We start from the raw sequence: 18,180 nt of genomic DNA on the forward strand, positions 1-18,180 counted from the left end.
GCCTGGCTTAGAGAATTTGGAGCATTACTTTACTAGCATGTGAGATGAGTGCAATTGTGCAGTAGTTTGAACATTCTTTGGCATTGCCTTTCTTAGGGATTGGAATGAAAACTGACCTTTTCCAGTCCTGTGGCCACTGCTCAGTTTTCCAAATTTGCTGGCATATTGAGTGCAGCACTTTCACAGCATCATCTTTTAGGATTTGAAATAGCTCAAGTGGAATTCTATCACCTCCATTAGCTTTGTTCATAGTGATGCTTCCTAAGGCCCACTTAACTTCACATTCTAGGATGTCTTACTCTAGGTGGGTGATCACACCATCATGATTATCTGGGTCATGAAGATCTTTTTTGTACAGTTCTTCTGTGTGTTCTTCTGTTCTGAATATCTTCTGCTTCTGTTAGGTCCGTAGCATTTCTGTCCTTTATTGAGCCCATGAAATGTTCCCTTGGTAGCTCTAATTGTCTTGAAGAGATCTCTAGTCTTTCCTATTCTATTGTTTTCCTCTATTTCTTTGCATTGATAACTGAGGAAGGCTTTCTTATTTCTCCTTGCTGTTCTTTGGAACTCTGCATTCAAATGGGTATATCTTTCCTTTTCTCCTTTGCCTTTTGATTCTCTTCTTTTCACAGCTCTTTGTAAGGCCTCCTTAGACAGCCTACTTAGAGAGTTCAGCTTTTTTGCATTTCTTTTTCTTGGGGATGATCTTGATCCCTGTCTCCTGTTTAGTGTCATGAACCTCCGTCCATAGTTCATCAGGCACTCTGTCTATCAGATCTAGTACCTTAAATCTATGTGTCACTTCCACTGGATAATCATAAGGGATTTGATTTAGGTCATACATGAATGCCCTAGTGGTTTTCCCTACTTTCTTCATTTTAAATCTGAATTTGGCAATAAGGACTTCATGATCTGAGCCACAGTCAGCTCCCGGTCTTGTTTTTGCCAACTGTATAGGACTTTTCCATCTTTGACTGCAAAGAATATAATCAACCTGATTTCGGTGTTGACCTTCTGGTGATGTCAACCATCTGGTGATGTAGAGTCTTCTCTTATGTTTTTGGAAGAGGGTGTTTGCTTTGACCAGTGTGTTCTCTTGGCAAAACTCTATTAGCCTTTGCCCTGCTTCATTCTGTACTCCAAGGCCAAATTTGCCTGTTACTCTAGGGATTTCTTGACTTCCTACTTTTGCATTCCAGTCCCCTATAATGAAAGGGATATCTTTTTTGGGTATTAGTTCTAGAAGGTCTTGTAGGTCTTCATAGAACCATTCAACTTCAGCTTCTTCAGCATTACTGGTTGGGGCATAGACTTGGATTACTGTGATATTGAATGGTTTGCCTTGGAAATGAACAGAGATCATTCGTTTTGAGATTGCATCCAAGTACTGCATTTTGGACCCTTATGTTGACTATGATGGCTACTCTATTTCTTCTAAGGGATTCCTGCTCACAGTAGTAGATATAATGGTCAGGTTATATTCACCTATTCCAGTCCATTTTAGTTCGCTGATTCCTGAAATGTCGACAGTCACTCTTGCCATCTCCTGTTTGACCTCTTCTAATTTGCCTTGATTCATGGACCTGACATTCCAGGTTCCTATGCAGTATTGCTCTTTACAGCATCAGACCTTGCTTCCATTACCAGTCACATCCACAACTGGGTATTGTTTTTGCTTTGGCTCCGTCTCTTCATTCTTTCTATTTCTCCATTGATCTCCGGTAGCGTATTGGGCACCTACCAATCTGGGTAGTTCATCTTTCAATGTCCTATCCTTTTGCCTTTTCATACTTTTCATGAAGTTCTCAAGACAAGAATACTGAAGTGGTTTGCCTTTCCCTTTTCCAGTGGACCTCACAAAATGAGCTCCACTGGAGAAGGGCACATATTAATCAAGTGAATAGTGTGTTTGCCTAGTTCTTCTCTACCACCTACCCCTGCTGGGACAGGCACAGAGATGTCTGTTGTACAGACTCATTTGAGAATCACATGAAAGTGATAGACTGACTCTTGCCTCAGAAAAATCACAGATACAATTTTCCGGATACCCCACATTGCCCTCCGCCTGCACCCCCATCTTGATTATCCAAACAGACCCCCTGGATGCAAAGGCAGTCTTTTCGACCACAGGCTTGCCTGTGGTTTTTGCATTCCCACCCCAAATTATTTTAATTTGCTAGCACATCCCTTAACTCCTCCGTCTGCCATCGCTGCTATTATCCGACCATGTATCATGGGAACAGCCTTGGATCACTTGGTGGTTATAATTAAAACTGAAAGTAATTACTAATATCTTATTTTGAGCCGTTCAAATTTAACTTGAGAGTATAGTGGCTACAGGCATGGGCTCTGGAGGCCAGCTAAGTAGATTAGAATCCCAGCTCTTTTAGTATCTCATTAACCTCTCTGTGCCTCAGTTTCCTCATTACAAAAGACCATGATGCTTGGAAAGATTGAAGGCAAGAGAAGAAGTGGGTGACAGAGGATGAAATGATTGGATAGCATCACTGACTCAGTGGACAAGTTTGAGCCGATTCCAGGAGGTAGTGAAGGACAGAGAAGCCTCACGTGCTGCAGTTCATGGGGTCGGAAAGAGTCAGACATGGCTTTGCGGCTGAACAACAACATGAAGTTATTGTGAGGGTTCATTAAACTAACAAGGGAGCTTGCCAGGGACACACAGTGAGTGCTGAATTGGGTTGGCCGATAAACTCGTTCAGCTTTTTCCGTAGCATTGCATGGAAAACCCTGATGAATGTTTTGGGCAACCCAGTATCTGCTATTATTATGTTATAATTTATGCTAAATGACATCCTGAAATGGGGTAATTAATGATGGATTCCTAAGAGCAGGAGAATAGATGAACAAAATCTCTCCGTGCATTTCAGTCACTTTGGAGTCTTGCCAGTACCTACCTGAAGACCAAGCACAGATTGCCCAGACCTGTACTGTCTGCTATGGAAGCTGCTAGCTGCTGTGACTGCTGACTGCTTGGACTGCTGCCAGCCTGAGTTGAAATGCGCTGGTTCTTAAAGATTTAGGGTGACACACACAAAAAATGCAAAACATCTCAATCATTTTTTTATTAGTTGCATGTTGAAATGATAATACTCTGAATAAATTCAGTTAAATAAATATTAAAATTGTCCTTATTTTTGCTTTTTTAATGTGGCTACTAGAAAGAATTTGGGCTTCCTAGGTGACTCTAGTGGTAAAGAACCTGCTGCCAATGCAGGAGATGTTAGAGATGCAGGTTTGGTCCGTAGGTTGGGAAGATCCCCTGGAGGAGGAAGTGGCAACCCACTCCAGTATTCTTGCCTGGAGAATTCCATGAACAGAGGAGCCTGGTGAGTTACAGTCCATGGAGTCACAATGACTAGACATAGCGCACACACTAGTAAATGTAGAGTTATCAATGTGGTTTGTGTTTTATTACTGTTGAACAGCAGGGCTTTTGACTCACCGTTATCAGTCACAGAAAAGGTTGTGATTATCTGAAAACAGGTGACCTTTGTTGGAAAGCCTTGTGTACTCTTCCCATTACCCTTCAGGTCATGCTGGACCATCTGTTTTTTCACTGGTTCCATAAAGGAAGTCAGGGCATGGTCCTTGCAGAAGGGAGTGGAGGGGCCAAGGCACGAGCAACAAACCCGGAAGGCTTCTGCCGAGTTGGAGGGGTTTGGATGAAAACACTACCATTTATAGTTATACTGGCTTTAGACTTTCCAAACTCCCTGAAGGAGATGAGGGAATGTGCTCTGTTGAGGAAGTTGAAATATGTAGGCGAAAAACTCTCCCTATTCCATCAGGAGCCAGAAAAAGCTTTGTTAATCTTTAAAAGAATAAATACTCACCAGGATGGCAGTCGCTGGGATCGAAGGCACACCCTTTCCAAATGTGATTTTCTTACGGGATGCTTGTTTCATTCTATTTCAGATTCATTCCATCACCTAAAACCTGGTGACGGTGGGCCACACAGAGTCTTACTGGTAAGTGTTCTTTCATTTTTAAAACAAAGTGACCATCTGACATTATTTTTGAAATGATATTCACACTTCTAAGTTAAATGCATCCTTACTGGTGCTATGATTAGATGTCTATTTATTCATGGCTTTGTTTTTGTTTTGTTTTTGGTTTTTTTTTGGCCCTCTGAAATGATTCACAATGTTTCCGGGCCCTAAAAAAAAAAAAAACAGATCAATCCATGTTCTTTTGCTAGGAACATGGTCAGGGAAAAGATCTGTGATTACATGCCAAATATTATTAAAATAAAAACTTTTTTTGCAATGAAACTATTTCCAGACCCCTGTTGATGGTCTGCTTGTTTCAAACAGTATCCAAAACAACAAAGTATTACTTCAGCCAAGGAATTCAGACAGTCCCTTGCAGCCTGTTATAATGAAAATTGGCTCAGCTGTAACTTACGAGCTTTCTTATTGCTGTATGTTTTCCTCACATCTCTCCTTAAACCTAAGTGTGATTATCACGAGATAACAGTTCTCTAGTGATAGAAAACTTCCTTTAGACCTAGGGAAGTAATGTATTTAAGCAAAAAAAACTTCTGAGGCTTCATGTGGCAACTCTCTCTGATATGTGGCATTACTGTTATTTGCGGTGTATTTCAGTTAGTTTTTGCTGCATAACAAACCTCCCCCAAAATTTGCTGCCAGAAATATAAGCCAAAATTTTCTGACTTAAAATAGCAATCTTTTTTTAATTCGTACCATAATTCTGTTGGCAATTTGAGGTGGGCCTAGGTGTGTGATTCTTTTGATTTCAGCTGGGACCATTCATGTGTCCTCAGTTAACTGCAGGTCCAGGTCAGCTAGGCCGGGGGTCATCTGGCTATCGGCTAGAGTGATGACAATGACTGAGACACATGTCTCAGTGTTCTGCAGGCTCCCCTGAGCTTGTGCGCCTGGCGTTTGGGCAGAGTACCAAGAGAGACAACAGAAGTGTCGAGGCCGAGGCTCAGAACTGCCACCACATTGCCTCTACACATTCTGTTGGCTAAAACAAGCTCTGGGGCGATCCTAGATTCAAAAGGTACAGGACTAGATTCTGCCTCTTGGTGAGAAGAGCTGCAGAATCACACTGCAGGGAGGACAGAGAGGGGAAGATCTGTGGCCATTTCTGTAGTCCACCCTACAGTATTTATGGAAACATCTGTGATGGAATGAAAATCACCTGGAGGATGAGAGAGCTCAGGACGTGCTCCCATCTCATAGCCCATCCCCTCACCCTGGCTTTGTGATTTGTCACCTGGCATCTGGGTCAGTTCAGCAGGATCCTGGGTGGTCTTGCTGATACCAGGTCTCCACTCCCATCCTTGCATCACGATATAGAACCACCACACTAGTCATCCTCCAGTTCAGCTTTCAGGATGATACTCTCTTGCTCAGAAGCTGTCACTGCCTCCATGTCATCCAGCACACCAGTCTAGACTTCTCTCTAGTTTCCCTGCTTCCATTATCTGGCCTGTCCTCTCCCACTATTCCTCTTTTTTCTAGCCAAACTAGCCCGTCTGCCATTTCTCCAACAGCAACCAGTTGAAATAATATTTCACTTGAGGATTGTCCAGAAGATAAAAAAAGAATGATGTATGTGCAAGTGCTTTATCAATCATAAAATGTAATTAAAATACATTAACTGACTATGAAACTGTGACCCGCCAGTGTTTTTGAAAGGGGCAGTTCCCTCCTGGAGGTAATCATGGTAGTGATTGAGGAATAGACAATGAATATCCAGTGGTAGAAAGATTAATAATTACAATAGCAATAGTCATAATTAGCATCTACTGTTTATTGAATACAGACTGTGTGCTAGGCACTTTGCTAACTGCTTCACATAGAATTATTTGAAATTTACAAGAAGTTCATCTCACTCAGTTGCATCTCTATCATAATTGCAACCTGTTCCACTATTGGTGATTTAGTCCTTTGATTTCTTCCTCTTCATTCCTGAGAGAAATAGGTGTTAAAGCTGCTGTCAGCCATTGACAGCTTATCATTGTCAAGTCCAAGGTGCTATAGAAGTGTCAGCTGCTTTGATTGGTGGGAGAAGTTGGGGAAGGGAGAGCAACCAGCAGTATTAATGAAAGAGTAGGTGTGGGATGTGTAGGAATGGGTAAGAGAGTACCCAGTTGCCCAAGGAAGGATGAAGTGGGGATAGGGAGAGGTTTGCAGGAGGGCGGGAGAGTGGGGGGTTGTCTGAGACATTTGCTGACCTGACAGTTTGACCCAGGGCTATTCCGGGTCCAAGGCCATCACCTTCTCACCCTGCTCCCTTGGAACTTCCCCATACCAGCCGTCAGAACAAGCAGCATTTGTAAAAATTGTCCTCCATTCACCATCCGACTTGTTACACATTATTTTGTTTGCTGTTGATCTAGTATACGTGCTTGTCTTCTTTCAAAGATTTTTGAGGCGACGTCTAAATACACATACAATAAGATCCAGAAAAAGAAGGAAGGGAGGAAACTTGTGGGGGAGGAAAAGTAAGGTGAAGTCAGAGATAAGGTTAGGCACCCAGTTCTTAAGTGAGAAGTCTGTACATGCACTAGCAGGTCCCAGGGTCTTGCCTCTGAGCTTCTGATAAGTCAGTGCTAGGAAAGCATACTCAGCTAAGAGTTCTTGGTGGCTTGAGGATAAAAGCATGCTAGTTACTCAGAAGAAGCAAGGTTGATTGTGATTCTTTTGAAACTTGGAGTAATCTTCCCCAGTGTTTATGAAGTGGGTGCCACAGAAGGCAGCAAACAACCTCCCTCTAGGAATGACTAATAAGGACCACCCTCGGTGTAGAACTGCAGTGTTGACACCCAAGTGCAGCCCAAGAAGTTTGCTTTCAGTCTGGGTGTACATTTCTCTGCTGGCCTTGCTTCATCCAAGTATAAAAGGTAGTATTTTCCACTGGAAAACAAGTGCATACATTCATCCCCACCCCTTCCCCTGTGATGCACGTCTGAGACTGTCACACCTCTTGATGCTGAGCCTGGACAGTTGGCTGTGGACCAGACTTGGCACATGCATTGCAATCTCCTTACCAGCCCAGTTCTGAAAGAATAATAAACAACTTCCTGGGAAGTACTCAGTGAATGTTATTTCTCCCAACTCCAAACCATGCTATGTCCTGACTCAGTCTGCAGAATGGTTTTTTGATGCACAGAATTTATATGAACCCTGTCCACTGTGACCTGTGCAGCCCACTGTCCTTGCTCCATGTGTCTCTCTGCTTCTGTTTTGAGCCCTGTGGCTCTATGTCATCTTAGATATCAGGGTGTTCTGTACCTTTGGGGGAACCAGGGCAGTTTGGGAAGCTTATTGGAATACGATTAGTGGAGTCCAAGGATGTGTTGGATGGCAGCAAACTATAAACTGAGCTATATATTGTCTACTTCTAATTTTCCTCTTCCCAACTTTAACTTTTATAAATTTTTGCAAGAGTAATGGGTCTTATTGGTTGGCAGCGCTGGTAAGATGAACCAGCAGGAACAGAGGGTGATGTGAGAGTAGTGTGTATAAGATGAAAAAATTTTATCAGCGAGGAGCTCAGAATTCCATGAGGACTGCCCACAGATGGGAATTTCCTTTTGGGCTTTGTTTTTCTTTAGATCAGTTTTCTTAGAGTTATTTTGGTTGCAAGGAACAGAAATTCAGTGTAAACTGGTGTCATGACTTGACTACTAAAATGTCCATGCTGGCATGGACTTCAGGCATGGGTGTATGCATGGGTTCAAAAAAAATTATCAGGCTGTTATCCTTCACTCTCCTCATCTCTTGACTCTGCTTAACTCAGTGAGCATCATTCTCAGGCAAGATCCCCCTCGGTACCTTGCAGAGGTAGGCACTAGCATTACATTTCCATCATCTTCACAGCTGTAGATCTCAGCAAATAGAAAGTGACTCTTTTGTCTTTGTTCTATTAGTATTACCGAAGAGGTTTGGCCCTATTTGGATTCCTTGCCTCAATCCCAGGAGTAGGCAGTAGACAGTAAGCAGCATCTGTTTGGCCAGGGCTTGTTCATGTGTTCCCCAAGAAAGGATGAATCCCACCAGAATCACATGAAGTAGGGTCCTTAGGAAAAAAGGAGGAATGAGGATTTTTGTTTGTTTGTTTGTTTCCAGAAGAAGAACGAAAGAGCATGCCAAGCAAATAAAATTTTTAGGTACCGGAGTGTACTGATTTAGAAATTCTTAATGTGGGATCCATTAAGCTTGAAAGGTTAAAAGTTAGATTTGGCTTCAGTTACATTGACTACCTATTCCAAGTTTGGTATCATGATGGAGACTAGCAGCAATGAGCATATGGAGAGGAGGAGGGTGGATGACCCCACTGTGGGGTCAAGTAGGCAGCTTTTGGCCTGAGCACCTCATGTTGCATCCTCCAGATCTAGATTATTAACCTGAAGACAATGGGCTTCAGTGGATCTGTAATCCGTTGAATGAATCAATGAATGGGCTTCTATAATTATTTGCAAAGTGGTGTGTTATACTTTTTTTTTTTTTTAACTGGAGAAAAGGATCATGCTTCCTTCATTTTTTTTTTTTAATGGGACTCCCCAGCTCCCTACTGCTTAAGAGCCAGTACTTCAGACTTGCTTGAATTATTTTAGATTTGGCTAGCTTAATCCTATGTGTTCGTTTCTTTTCTTGGCTAAACTGGTAGAGTTTAGCATCCATGATAAACACAGCTCCTTATGGAGCAGACACGATGATGTCAGTGGCTGAGCATGTTGCATCAAATTGCACGTTGAGGTTTTTAGGAATGTATGTAAACTTATCACAGTCGTAGTTGCCACTTACCTAATACTTACTCTGGTGCTCACCCCTTGCTAAGTGCTTTACGTGCATTTTCTGAACTGTGCATTTATGCATGTGACTGCAATTCTGTGAACCTCGGGTGTGTAACGGTACCACCTGCTAGAACCAGCTCCTCCAGCTGTCTCTGGATTTTTCCCTCTTCCCCATGTCTTCTTGTGGGGGTCTGCGTCTCTCCATGCCGCACCCACAGATGATAGAATCCTAGAATCCCGGGATTGGAGGAGACTGCTGAGATCAGGCACTTCAGTGATTTTCAAACTCAGCTCTCTATTTTTCTAGCTCAGGGACTCCTGAGAGTAGAGGATGGAAAGGTCCCTTCACCCTGTCGGGTTTCAGTCACCACTGGCTGCTGAGAACCACTCATCTGGGAGCGCAGAGTCCAGGGTTCCATGTGAGACTTGAGATTGAGTCCAAGGTATTACTCTGGTCACCTACCTGTGTGACTCTGGGAAAGTTGCCTCACCTCTCTGAGCCACAGTTTCCTTTTCTGTCAAAGGGGGTGATAATTCCTGCCCCATGGCGCTGTTGGTGACCTGGATGAGGTCACATCTTTAAAGTCCTCATCCCAGTGCCTGGCATACAGGTAGCGATGCAGAGGTTAGTTGTGACTAACATGCAGCGCAACACAGCTTGTGAAACGTAATTAAGACACAGCTTTATTCTTGTCTCTCACTGTGCCTTTAAAGTTGATTCACTGGGATGTGTTTCTGTTTCCTGATGAGAACTTGATCAGGCTTGTGATGTTTCTGGTTACTCTTAGGTAACAAAGAGTCCTACATTCAGTCCTTAATTCATGTCCAACTCTTTGCAACCCCATGGACTGCAGCACACCAGGCTTCCCTGTCCATCACCAGCTCCTGGAACTTGCTCAAACTCACATCTATTGAGTTGGTGATGCCATCCAACCATCTCATCCTCTGTCGCCCCCTTCTCCTTTTGCGCTCAATCTTTCCCAGCATCAGGGTCTTTTCCAGTGAGTCAGCTCTTTGCATCAGGTGGCCAAAGTATTGGAGCTTCAGCTTCAGCATCAGTCCTTCCATTGAAAGTCCTATGGTTTCTTCAGCAGACACACAGGCACTCACGCACACACACATAAGTACCATCCTTTATGGGAATTGAAAATGCTCACGTTAGTATGTGTATGGTCACTTTTCACTCCAAGAGAAGACTTCTTCAATCTTGCCCATCAGTCAGGCCTGCCCTGGTGAAGCAGAGAGAGAGGGAAGCTCTTATCTGACCCCTGTTGCCAGGCCTGGTGCTGGGTTCTCTGAGCCTGGCTGGTGGGTGGGTGGATGGACTCTGTCGCTCTTCTGGCTGCTTCTGAGGCAGCCCCGGGGACTCCCCGAAGGACTCCCCTGCCAGCACTCTCCATCTGGATCTCCCAGATTCAGGCATTGCCTCTCCTGCTGTCTGCTACCATCCCCCAGCACCTTCTGGTTCCCATTCAAACTCTCGCTTTGGGGTTCACTCATCCTCAGTGTGAAGTCCTGGTGGGTGGAATCTGTTTCAAGGAGACCAAGGCTGACATTCCTGATGCCCTTTAACCTCCCATCAGGGGAGGGAGCGAGCAAGCGCTTTCTTTTCCTCTGTCACCTTGTGTCTCTTCAGCCCCCTCCCATCCTCGGGTGGGTGTCACGTACCAGTCCCCAAACTCCTTAGACACGTATCAAGCCCGCCACATGTTGCCTTTGAAACCCTTGTCTCCAGGTTTCAGATGAAAAGTGTACTCCTACCACCCCACCCCGCTCAGGGAGGGTGGGAATGAGAGCATTAGCAAGGAATCGGCCCCACAAAATCCTCCATCGCTTTCCACTGTCCTGAACCTGTTTATATCCTCCTTGTGGACCTTTGAGCCAGCTAGGTCAACTTCTTAGAAATTTCCATGTAATGGTCTGGCTCCTGGCTTTGGAATTTCCCATCTGTTGAATTGTGTTGCCTCAATGGAAACTTCCACTTGAGCATCTTATTATATTAACTGTTGGCCCAGTTCAGGGAACTCTTCTGCAACAGCCCTAAAAGCTGTCTTTCAACCTGTGCTTGAAAGCTGTCCAGTCATGGAAACCTCCCTCTTCCCTCTCTCCCAAGCATCCCATTCTGACTTTCAGATGCTTGGCATTGTTGGAAAGATGCTGTTCCCATGAAGCTGAGCCTGGGTCCCCATAACATTCCCTTTAATGGGATCAGAACTGTGTGTGTGAGGGTCATCTGAGAAAATCTGCCTGGGGGATTCGAGGGGCAGCCAGGCTTGCACCCACACTCCATTCTCTAAGCCCAGTGGGAGGCCGCTGACCTCATCTCTGGGTCTTTTCCCCATACTGTCACACCAAGGTGCACTTGACTTAACCCCGACAGAAAGCGAGTATTAGGAAACTCTGCTCAAGCATCATTTCTCATGCCCATGACCCTAATATCTTTTCTTTTGATCTGAGAGCTGATCTGTTGGGTTCCACGGGGGCATCCACAGTTTATGAACTCTCCACATAGAAGCCTTGCAGAATGTGCCCTACTGCCCTCCCAAATACCCCTCCCCACTTTCTTTTGCAGTTTTTCTCTTATGTTTAAGTGTCCTTTGGACTCAGCTGCTGGTCTGCCTTGTCCAGCCCCAGCATGTGGAAGGGTCTCTCTTCCAGGTGCCCTTGTGCATCGTGAGCAACTTGGACCACTGTGATGGTGGATCCCACAGTGGGCAGGTCACTCTGTGTTTAGATTCCCACCCCGTGGTGAGGGCAGCATCTCAGATGAGCAAGTGGCAGGTGCTAGCAAGACACTTTGATCAGCTAAAGGGTAGGAAGTCACTTTGGGGATGTCAGCCTAAGAAAATATTAAATGCATTTTGGGTTGTTCCATGATGGACTGGTTTTCCTGGCCAGTCTCAATCTTACATATCCAGATGTGAACCTGGTTTCTGTCCTCGTGTTACTTTTCATGGCTGTCTACAAAGCTGGCGACCTGTAGCTCCCCTCCCCTCCCCTGCCCTTGGGTCCCCTCTCCTGCCCCAGATAACATTGGAGACAGAGAACCAGAGGGCACAGCTGATCTGGCCTAGCACTGCTCACCTAATCTTCTTCTCTTGGCCTGAAAGAAGAAGAAAAAAAAAAAATATATATGTATATATATATATATATATATATATATATTTATATATATATGGCCACTGAAAAATCTAGATATTTAAAATAGCTAACAGGCTGTCACCTAAAGCAAGCTTTCTATTTATGTATTTTACAGTAGGAAGTAACATAGTATAAGCAGATAGACTAGATTTCGGACCATTCCTCAGCCACTTGACATGCTTTGAGCACAGCGGTTTAGCATCTTTGAGCCTGTTTCCTTATCTGTTAAATGGGGATAATGACAGTTGCCTTACAAGAGAGCTGTATTAGAGAAACCAATGCATGTAATGAGTTCAGCACAATGGCTTGCCACATGGTATATATTCAATAAATGCAATATTACCATTGTTTGTATTTGACTATTGTGATGATTTCTAAAAAAATGTTAAAGCCTTGAAAAAGTATCAGTTCTCAAGCAGTACTTGGGCAAGTCACTCTTTTAAGTCTTAAATTTGACATTAATAAATGGAGGATAATCCTTCACAGGAGTATTGAGAGGATTGAGTGAAATAATCTATAGGAAATGCCCAGCACAGCCCTGGCACATAGTAAGCACCCAAAAAATGGTGGCCATCATTTCCCCATCCCTTCATTACCTTCATTTTACAGATAAGAATTTGCAGAACCCTTTATTCCTGTGGTGAATGGCTTCATGAAGACACTTTTATATATAAGAAATCGTTCTCACTGTTTTGTTCAAAAAAGAACAGGAACATTTAGTCATTGGCTTGCTTATAAATACCAAAGTGTAGCATATATGAAAGCAGGCTACGTAACTAAACCAAACAGCTTTCCAGTTTTTTAGGCTTCACCTCCTTTCCTTGTTAAGTCTTGGTTAAGTGATTTTATCACTCTAGAGAAGTTTACATATTATTTTTACAAGTTCTGTGGAAATATGCAAACATAGCTATATTTAACTAGATGCTGTAAATTCAGATCAGTTTATTTTGTGCTCTTTCAATAAAGATGCATGGTAGGCACCTTCATGGCACCTGAAGAGGACTTGGAAGGGGACATGGAGGAGAAGACAAGGCCTGAGCTATAACAAGAGGACCCAAACTGGGGGTCAGGGTTTGGTCAGGAAGGTGGAGAGCTGGGGATCCCTGATGGGGAGCCTTGCTCCTGACACAGGACGGAGCGGGGATCCCTGGTGGGGGGCTTTGCCCCTGTCGCAGGGCAGAATGGGGATTCCTGCCGGAGAGCTTTGCTCCTGACACAGGGCAATGCCTGCGCTCCACGGAGCAGCTAGTCCCGAGGGCCGTCCTGAAGCAGTGGGCAGTCCTGAGCCGGCAGAGCTCCTGTCTCCTTGCTTTTTACTGACCAGTGCACTTGCGGCACCAAATAGCAAGTCTGCAGGAAATAATGATGACATCACTATTTGTTGGGCTGATTTTGAAGTTTGTGTCCCTCATGCTTGGACACCTTCAATGAAGGAATCATCCCAGTGAACAGGACACCTGCTTATAGGTTAGGTCTGAGTAACTCGCCCTTGCAGACAGTTCAGCGATCAGTGCTCTTCCTGTCTGATCTTCACTGATCAGACAGTTCAGTACAATGATCTTCCCTGATATGGAAACTTGAAATGTGGCCAGGAAGCTCAAGAGAGAAGGGAGGAACGGGTAGGGGACCAAGCAGCGGGGCCACTTGGGTTGGTGGGTCAACAAGTGTTTATGGAGCATCTCAGGCAGGATAAGCAGAGAGTAGAACTGAACCTCTTGCCCTCTTCCTTGCCCTGCTCCGTGACCCACTCCCTGAGGCAGGGGCTGAGCCATGTGGCCTTAGAGAAATCTCCCATTGCCATTCTGTGGACAAGGTTCTTGGAAACCCCCTGCCTCCATATCCTTAACTTGCAGGGCCCATGATGGAGCTGCTGGCATTATGAAGCTTAAGCCTAAGGATCTCTCACTGCAAGGACCCCTTCTGATGTCCTATTGCACATGTGCTATTCCTAATTTCACATTCTTTTCTTCAAGAGGTTCCCAAATTGTATAAAACTCAGGATTCACAAAAAAGTGGACCTGTCCCCAGAGCTGGGAGAACTAGCACACACTCTGGGTCTTTCCCTGCACCCAGTTTCACCTTCACCGAGATGCTGAAACTCCAGTTTGCTTCTCCCTCAGGAACAGGCATCCCAGGTGGCCCTAGTGGTAAAGAACCTGCATGTCAATGCAGGGGACGCTCGAGATGTGGGTTCGATCCCTGGGTCAGGAAGATCCCCTGGAGAAGAAAATGGCAACCCCCTCCAATATTCTTGCCTGGAGAATCCCATGGACAGAGGAGCCTCCGGGCTACTGTCCACAGGATCACAGAGAGTCAGACACAACTGAAGCAACTTGGCAAGAAAGCAGGAGCAGGCTTTGCCCCTGTGTGTCCTCTGCTGTGGCTAGACCCAGCCAGATCTGAGTTCCCACTAGGAGCTCCTAACCCCGTGAGTGAGGGGGAGGAAGTCCCAGCCACTGATTGCCATCTGAGCTTCTTCCTCACCAGACACCCTCCCTCGGGTGGAAGGGTCCCACCATCCCTGCAGGAAGGCAGGCCCTCCTGTGGCTTTGTGATTGCTGGGAAGGCCCTGAAAGGAGCCAGGCAAGGGGGAGCCAGCCCTGCATGAAGCATCAGCTGGCTGGATGAGGCCTGGTGGAAGATTCTCCTTTAAAAAAGAAAAAGAGAGACTATCCCTGAAACTGTTTCGACTTTGGCAAAACCGTAACTCTCACATCAAGCTTTGGGGGAATGGGCCAGCCAGCCTACAGGAGTGTGCTAACCATGTGTGCTAGCTCACTCTCAGCAGTGCTCATGTATGTCCCTTTCCTCTTAGTCTGCACAGGGCTGGAGTGCTTTGCTAATCAGTCAGGACGAAATGTACTGGGAAGGAGAGAGAAGAGGGGAAAGGCCCTTTTTTATGTGAATATCTTTCTACCACTGTGCAAATGGGTATCCAAATTTGAAAATAATTTTCTCTTTTCAGTCAAATAGTGGCCAACTTCGCCCCCTGGTGGATAAGTAGATAACTGTATAAAATGAGCTAATGCACATTGTTACGGCTGATGATCTGGAAATTGTCAGCCTGTGATGAGTTAGGACACTGAAAGGAGCTGGGTCTCTAAGGTTTGGGGAATGAGTTTTTTTGTCTTGAAACAGTTATTCTAAGCTTCGGTTAGATTTAAAAAAAATAACTCTAGAAAGTAAAATGGTTAAAATGCCACTAGGTTTAAGGGTTACTGCTGTTAAAAACTGCAGTGGACTTTTTTGCCAAAACTCTGCCACCAGTGCTGGTTATGGCAAATCCTTACCAGTCTATGGGCTTCTTTTACTCCTTGAGATTGTGACAGAGACCTAACACCAACCAGAAAACATGAATTTCAACCACTAACTGGATATCTATTAGTGATCTTGACTTGCAAACTCCAGCTCACTGCTGCCCACATTGATACCTTTTGCTTTAGTCCTGCTAGTTTAATTATTTGCTTCAGTTCATTTATACTTACTTCTTACAGTTGCCAGAAAGTCACAGTTGGGCTAACTGGTGATAGTTATTTCACTATTTCCTACACCTCTTTATATATTCTTAGAGTTAAAATGCAGAACAGACTTAGAAGGATAATGGCTGAAATATAAAAACTTTCCCATATATGTCGTTTTATGTTGAAATATGATTTTATCTTGTCACCTTTCTCAGTCCTCTGTAAATTACTCAGCTGCTTTTAATTGCCAGAACTAACCTGATTATTTAGCTTCTATTGTAACTTCAGTAACAAGAGCCTTCATAATTGAAATCTCATCAGCTGTCCTTTGTCCACCAAGTATAGTTTGTGTCCCTGGTAAATGTTTATCTTCTCCTTTGTCCTGGATCTCCATCCCCCAAGTGGAGGATACAGCCATAGTGTTTATATTAATAATGCTTTTAATAGTTGTCTTTTTTTTTTTTCCTTTCTCTGCTCTCAGAAACCCTTAGATGCACTTAAGATTTGAAGGCCGGGCATTGTAAGAGATTGTTTATTACTCATGCATCAAATTAATTGCCTACTTGGGGCTGTTTTTCCTCAAAAGGAAGATGTGAAAGGAAAAGAATAACCTTGTAGGTTATTATAATTTTCTCAATATTTGATAGAGTTTTCTAATGATTATTGATCACATTTGTATATATATTGTCTAATTTTTTAACATCATGTAAGTTTTATGTAAGAAAAAAAATTTTTTTTGGTGATATCATCTGTTTGCTTTTTCCCCAGCTATATGGAAATCAACTGTCCTAAGCACCAAATAGGAATTGCTTAGTGGTTGAGGTGGGGATTATATTTTCCCAGGTGGCACAGTGATAAAGAATCTGCCTGCCAGTGCAAGAGATGCAGGAAATGTGGATTGGATCCCTGGTTCAGGAAGATCCCCTGGCATAGGAAATGGCAACCCACTGCAGTATTCTTGCCTAGAAAATTCCATGGACAGGGGAGCCTGAAGGGCTACAATCCATGGGGGTCGCAAAGAGTCGGACACGATAGAGCACGCACTCACAGACACATATGCTTGCCCCAGAATTAATTGCTGTGAGATTCCTCTAGCTTCTTGCTGTTTGCCTCACTGTGACAAAGCCCAAGGGAGGGAATGGGCCTGGGATCTGGACTTCCTCCTGACCGAGCCTCACGCATAGCACAAGCTGGTTGCTTTTCTGTCCTTGCCCCTGGTTTCAACCACCACCCGTTATTTGAGGGGAGATCACACACACACACCCCTAGCTTTCTTATTCCTGGCCATCACACACACACATATACACACACCCACACCTACCTACCTTTCTTTATTCCTGGCCAGCACACACACACACCCCTACACACCTACCTTTCTTTATTCCTGGCCATCACACACGCACACACACCTACCTAGCTTTATTCCTGGCCAGCACACACACACACACCCCCCACACCTACCTACCTTTCTTTATTCCTGGCCAGCACACACACACACACATACCCCTGGCCATCTGTCCTGTTTCCACTGTTGAAACTGGCCATTAATCTAACCCTGAGACAGCCTGATTCATTAATGACTCCTTGATATGCAGATAATTGCAAGGCCGAGCAACATCAGAGTGGTTTGTAAGTTCCCTCTAATTTCAGGGCATTTTCAAGCTGTCATTATTACTCACAAATGGCAGCCCTCTCAAGTTCAGACGCTGCTGACCAGGAAGGAGAAGGTCAGACTTTAGAAATGTGTATTTGAACTTGGTCCATCTGGGGTTCGTGTTTTGAGTAAAGAGCAGGTTTTGCAGGCATTTGGAGGATCAAAGTGATAGTGCCATGGGGTGTCAGTGGAGAGGCTCCCCTTTTGTGTGTCCTGACTGCAGACACGCCGCTCTGTGTCTGTCTCCAGGCTCTTGCCTCTCCACCACGAGCACCCCCTTCCATCACCTGATGCTGGGGTATTTCATCGCCCTTGTATAATGTGTTACCATACTTATTTTTTCCCCACAAGAGCTTGATGTCAGCATGTGGAAGAATACTGGCACAGAGCAGACACTCTGAAGATTTGTTGAGTGAATCAAGGAACACACAAACTAGACGGAACAGATGAACAAACAGACACAGTTATTCTGGGTCAGTCATGAGAGGAACAGCACTCTTTGTAACCATAATTTAAGATGAAGTCTAGTGAAACAGCAGTGCAATGTTAGTTTTTGTCTCCCTAAATTAAAATATAATATGTCAGTTATCAGCTGTGGGACTGCAAATTGACAGGAGTGTCTTGGAAAAAGTTGTTAATATATCCTTAAATATACAAATGAATGGAGAAAGGTCAATAGATAGTTGATGGGAAGAAAGAGAAAGAGCTGCATTTTGGCACTGTAGCAAAATTATACAACTTCCCAAGATTCTGCAATCAGGAAATGCCTATGTAAAATGAAATCTTTCTGAAATCATTAAAAATTATGTGTATTCACTTGTATGGGCTAAAAGTGCAAAGCCTAAATACATCTGATCGGGAAGAAAAGAGATGAACTAACCCAAACTGAGGAGCATTCTATAAAGTAACTGGCCCTTTATTCTTAAAAATATCAATACTGTGAAATACAAAGAAAGACTTAGGAATTGTCCCAGATTATAGGAAACCAAAGGCCTCACAGGTGGCGCTAGTGCTAAAGAACTGTCCTGCCAGTGCAGGAGATATAAGAGACACAAGTTCAATCCCTGGGTCATGTAGATCTGCTAGAGAAGGGAATGGCAACCCACTCCAGTATTCTTGCCTGGAGAATTTCA

At 44.2% G+C, this 18,180-nt stretch overlaps 1 protein-coding gene across 5 annotated transcripts in view; it reads left to right on the top strand.

Moving 5' to 3' along the window:
- Positions 1 to 18,180, top strand: part of GNG12 (G protein subunit gamma 12) — a 132,878-nt gene that overhangs the window by 49,023 nt on the left and 65,675 nt on the right. For 4 of the 5 annotated variants that reach the window (XM_065911222.1, XM_065911224.1, XM_065911223.1 and 1 more), the window contains exon 2: positions 3,937 to 3,989. The exons of the other annotated variant lie outside the window; for it this stretch is intronic. The gene's annotated coding sequence lies outside the window, so the exon portion shown is untranslated. The remainder of the gene's footprint in view (positions 1 to 3,936; positions 3,990 to 18,180) is intronic. 5 annotated transcript variants of the gene reach the window in all.

This window comes from Muntiacus reevesi, chromosome 1 (assembly GCF_963930625.1).
Source record: "Muntiacus reevesi chromosome 1, mMunRee1.1, whole genome shotgun sequence".
Lineage (NCBI taxonomy): Eukaryota > Metazoa > Chordata > Mammalia > Artiodactyla > Cervidae > Muntiacus > Muntiacus reevesi.